Source organism: Schistocerca nitens, chromosome 5 (assembly GCF_023898315.1).
Source record: "Schistocerca nitens isolate TAMUIC-IGC-003100 chromosome 5, iqSchNite1.1, whole genome shotgun sequence".
NCBI classification, from domain to species: domain Eukaryota; kingdom Metazoa; phylum Arthropoda; class Insecta; order Orthoptera; family Acrididae; genus Schistocerca; species Schistocerca nitens.
In genome coordinates this window covers 85216935-85222934 of record NC_064618.1, presented here as the reverse complement: position 1 = coordinate 85222934, position 6000 = coordinate 85216935, and positions in this window count along the sequence as shown.

The following is a 6000-nucleotide window of genomic DNA, read 5'->3' as shown; positions in this document are numbered from 1 at the left end:
CGGAGACACCCTGTGAACAATTTTAGAATTACATACTGCAGGAAAGAAACTCATTGCTTCTTCCCAAAGTGGGTGTCAGCGGCAAAAGTAATTGTACCACTGTTCCAGCTAGGACTGAAGTTCCCGATTAAAACCAGCTAAGTATTTTTCTTTAAGTTGATATGCTAATAATTATTCTAATACTTGTATTTATTTTTAAAAGGCCCTACCTTTTTAAAAATTGCCTTCCTTTTCATTAATAAATGTCGTACTTTATTTTCCCACTGGGAAGTCTTGGACTGACTGATGTGCGAACAAGTGTTGTTGTTGGTATTTGGTTCGCTGCCCGTGCTCTGACACCAGTCATCTCAATATCCTTCTTTTTTTTTTTTTTTGCCTGAAAATCATACAGTCATCTTCCAATGTTTTTTCTACGATTTTTAAAGAGTAAGATAAGATTTATTTAAAAATTTCAGAATTAATTTGAAAATTAATGTATTATTTTGATGAAGGAGAGCTGCTGTATTAGCAGGTAATTGTTGGTTACATTAGGTTGCAGGTTTGCATACAGGTTATATCGAAAAAAAGTAATTTACGTCTGCTGCTGTTACTCCATCCCATTCACGGTAATGATCTGTAACTAAACTGGGTGTCGAACTCCAGCCGCCTGAGTGTGCCGGCCAAACATGCTCATACTTCGTAGCTTGCTCAGCCAGAGTATGGCGGCCACGAAATGTCACTAAAATGCACAAGGAAATTGTTTCCGATTCTGCACCCACATAAGGCTATTACATCTCATGTCCCAGATTTCTGGAGAAAAAGCGGATGAACTGTTCCCAGAATAATTCAAAAATTGTGATAATTCTGCTGCATCCGTTCAAAAATCTCTGTGAGCCAGACATTGACAGCCTGGTTACAAAGTATATTGTGTTTTATATCATTTACTCTTTATCATACATTCCGTTGTTGTCCAGACGAACGCCATGAGATGAAGCCAAAATCAATAAATTAGGTATTTTATCTGTCAAACCTTTAAATATGTGGAATTAGTAAAATCGAAAGTTGAACACAGTACTGACGTTTCCTGACACATTTGACGTCGTTTGCTCAGTTATGCCTCTACTGATACATATTACGTATGAACATAGCAAATAGTTACCTTTATAAACTGACATATAAATGTGCAAGAATACATAAATATCAATTTAAAAAGAAACGTGCCTGTACACATTGCGTATTAGAAGTGGCACTTAATATACTATATTTATTTTGCCACTCAGTGTCACGGCAACGCATACTAAAAATGCGTCGATGTATAACCTTCAACACATTAAATACAGAATTTTGGTAAAATTATCTTCAGTTATGGGTGCCAGTTGTAGTCCATTTTGATAATGCAAGGGGACAGATATCCGACGTCGGGAGTAGTGTTGCAAATACCTCCCAGTTTCGTTCAGGATGGTTCAAAAATGGTTCAAATGGCTCTGAGCACTATGGGACTCAACTGCTGTGGTCATAAGTCCCCTAGAACTACTTAAACCTAACTAACCTAAGGACAGCACACAACACCCAGCCATCACGAGGCAGAGAAAATCCCTGACCCCGCCGGGAATCGATCCCGGGAACCCGGGCGTGGGAAGCGAGAACGCTACCGCACGACCACGAGATGCGGGCTCGTTCAGGATACACACGGTAAATATACAGAGTACGAAATACATTCAAAGACTAAAAAAGGATACACCATGGATGAGTTATGCAAACTGGTCACAAACTGATAGTCACAAGGTATCGGCGGAAAATGTATAACTGTAAACTTTGGCCGCCGATGAATGACTGTTGGACGCTGCTGCAGTGCAATTTCACCTCGCAGCTGGAGGAATAGTAGGCAGGGTAGATGTGAAACTTCCCCTTTGAATGTAAAGAATGACTATGCTGATAAACTTCTACGTTATTTGATACTGAAACAGCTGAGTAAAACTGAACGTACTCAGACAGTTTTCGCTTTGCATATTCTGATCATTTTTAAACTGACACAGAATATTTTAACACAACACAATCTGAGTTTTAATAATCCCTGCAAAAGAATAGCCCTGACTAACAATAACCTATCCTTCATGAATCACTTACCTCACCAAAATCTTCTTTACTCGAAGTACTGTAATACAGCGAGCGCCAATACTGATAGCTAAATAAAAGATTCTAACTACTAGAGGCACTAACAGCTGATAGGCATATAGTTAGCAAATGAAAGATTTTGATAGAGAACAAACAATCTACTTACCTTAGTAATGTTCAAAAGTCATTATATACATATTCGTGACATCCAGTTTGACAAATTTCCTTTTTCTCGCGGACACACGTCCAGATCGTCTGCTCATATTAACATCTCAAAACTCTGGCATCTCTCTCCCCACATCCATCACTGCATGATGGTCGCATCCGTGTTTGGCGACATCGAGGTCAACGCACATTGGAAGTGTGTATTCCTTATCGCCATACTGGCGTATCACCCAGCGTGATGGTAACGGGTGCCATTGGTTACACGTCTCGGTCACCTCTTGTACGCAATGACGGCACTTTGAACAGTGGACGTTACATTTCAGATGTGTTACGACCCGTGGCTCTACCCTTCATTCGACCCCTGCGAAACCCTACATTTCAGCAGGATATTGCACGACCGCATGTTGCAGGTCCTGTACAGGCCTTTCTGGATACAGAAAATGTTCGACTGTTGCCCAGGCCAGCACATTCTCCAGATCTCTCACCAATTGAAAACGTCTGGTGAATAGTGGCCGAGCAACTGGCTCGTCACAATACGCCAGTCACTACTCTTTATGAATTGTGGTATCGTGTTGAAGCTGCATGGGCAGCTGTACCCGTACACGCCATCCAATCTCTGTTTGACTCAATGCCCAGTCGTATCAAGGCCGTTATTACGGCCAGAGGTGATTGTTCTGGACACTGATTTCTCAGGATCTATGCACCCAAATTGCGTGAAAATGTAATCACATGTCAGTTTTAGTATAATATATTTGTCCAATGAATAGCCGTTTATCATCTGCATTTATTCTTGGTGTAGCAATTTTAATGGCCAGTAGTGTAAAAACATAAACAGCCTACTTACACATGTCAGTATCAGGTCACAAAGTCCTTGCGAATTTCATTCCTTGTTCTCACTTGTACAGTAACTATGCGTCGCAGACAGGCGCGTGAAAAATACACGTGGATGTCAGCGTTTTCAGATAGGACGTGCAGCAATTGGGCTCAAAGAAGTTGGTTGCAGTAATCGGTGAAAGCCTTGACATTTGAATAGTAGCGACAATGCCGACAGGAATGGATGAAACATGACGAACAGAGGATCAAGAAGGAAGCGGTCGACCTTGAGAGACGACAGAATGTAAGGAGCGAGCAACCGCCAGAGAGGCACCCAGACGGCGGATCCATCGTTATCATCGTTCCGACGTGCAACTGTCGCTTCAGTGACCACAGGCACCATAACAGGCGGCTCACGGCAAGGTGGCTGAGCTCACAGCGCTCCTTGCGCCGACTTCCATTGACCTCTGTGCACCGAGAAGTCGGACACATTCGGCCTGGGCTCTCACTGACTGGAGTACAACTGTCTTCAGTGATGAGTCCCACTTGGAACTGAGCCCCGATCAGCAGCGAAGACGTATCTGGAGACGCTCCGGAGAGCTGTGGGATGCCAGGCCGACTGCCGTCCCCCATACGGCCTGACAGCCTGGTGTGATGGTGTGGTGTGGCGTTTCACTTCATAGCGGGACCCCTTTAGCCGTCATCGGCGTCATCCTTACAGCACAGCGGCACGTCGGAGACATTCTACGCCGCGTATTGTTGCCCTTCATGTAAGCCATCGTTAGCTTACATTTCCGCAAGATAACCCTCCCGCACTGGGCGAGGGTCTGTACTGCTTGCCTTTGTGCCTGCCAAAGCCTGCATCGCCAGCAAGGTCACCGGATGCCTGACCAATTGAGAACGTCTGCAACATTGTGGAAAGGGCCCTTGAACTAGCTCGAAATTTTGACAATCTAACGCGCCAATTGCACAGAATTATGGGCGATATAACTCAGGACATCCGACAACACTTCTATCAATCAATATCATGCTGAATAACTGCTTCCATAAGAGCAAGAGGTGAAGCAACGCGTAATTGACTTGCTCAATTTGGGAAACCCTTTGTCTTGAATAGAACGTAAAATTTTTGTGAAATTGCATTAATTTGTTTTTTTTCTGTACATGTACATCACATTTAGCGATTTACGTCCCACTGTGTTAATTCCTCGCCGATGCGTCGCATTTTTTTTTTTTTTTTTTTGTCTTAGAGTGTATTTCTGGAGCACTAAATTATGTGTTACGATTTGCAGGAACAAAGCCACTCGAGAGAGTGACATCGCAGCTCATGTCATGGAAGCAGTTATTCTGGCTATGCAGGAGTCTTCTAACGAAACCTTGGACCCTCGTGCTGATCTCATCGTTGCCTGCTTCAGTAATTGTCGTAGTCCATGACAAGGTTTATACACTACTCGCCATTAAAATTGCTACACCAAGAAGAAATGCTGATAATAAACGGCTATTCATTGGACAAATATATTAACTAGAACTGACATGTGATTACATTTTCACGCAGTTTGGGTGCATAGATCCTGAGAAATCAGTACCAAGAACAATCACCTCTGGCCATAATAACGGCCTTGATACGCCTGGGTATTGAGTCAAACAGAGCTTAGATGTCGTGTACAGGTACAGCTGCCCCTGCAGCTCCAACAGGATACCACAGTTCATCAAGAGTAGTCACTGGCGTATTCTGACGAGCCAGTTGCTCGGCCACCATTGACCAGACGTTTTCAGTTTGTGAGAGCTTTGGAGAATGTGCTGGCCAGGGCAGCAGTCGAACATTTTCTGTATCCGGAAAGCCCCGTACAGGACCTTCAACATACGGTCGTGCATTATCCTGCTGAAATGTAGGGTTTCGTAGGGATCGAATGAAGGGTAGAGCCACGGGTCGTAACACATCTGAAATGTAACGTCCACTGTTCAAAGTGCCGTCAATGCGAACAAGAGTTGACCGAGACGTGAAACCAATGGCATTCCATACCGTCACGCCGGGTGATACGCCAGTATGGCGATGACGAATACACGCTTCCAATGTGCGTTCACCGCGATGTCGCCAAACACGGATGCGACCATCATGATGCTGGTAAAACCTGGATTCATTCGAAAAAATGACGTTTTGCCATTCGTGCACCCAGGTTCGTCGTTAAGTACACTATCGCAGGCACTCCTGTCTGTGATGCAGCGTCAAGGGTAACCGCAGCAGTGGTCTCCGAGCTGATAGTCCATACTGGTGCAAGCGTCGTCGAACTGTTCGTGCAGATGGTTGTTGTCTTGCAAACGTCCCCATCTGATAGTCCATACTGCTGCAAGCGTCGTCGAATTGTTCGTGCAGATGGTTGTTGTTTTGCAAAGGTCTCCATCTGTTGACTCAGGGATCGAGACGTGGCTGCACGATCCGTTACAGCCATTCAGATAGGATGCTGTCATCTCGACTGCTAGTGATACGAGGCCGTTGGGATCCAGCACGGTGTTCCGTATTACTCTCCTGAACCCACCGATTCCATATTCTGCTAAAAGTCATGGATCTCGACCAAAACGAGCAGCAATGTCGCGATACGATAAACCGCAATCGCGATAGGCTACAATCCGACCTTTATCAAAGTCGGAAATGTGATGGAACGCATTTCTCCTCCTTAGACGAGGCATCACAACAACGTTTCACCAGGCAACGCCGGTCAACTGCTGTTTGTGTATGAGAAATCGGTTGGAAACTTTCCTCATGTCAGCACGTTGTAGGTGTCGCCACCGGCGCCAATCTTGTGTGAATGCTCTGAAAAGCTAATCATTTGCATATCACAGCATCTTCTTCCGGTCGGTTAAATTTCGCGTCTGTAGCACGTCATCTTCGCAGTGTAGCAATTTTAATGGCCAGTAGTGTAATCTGAAGTA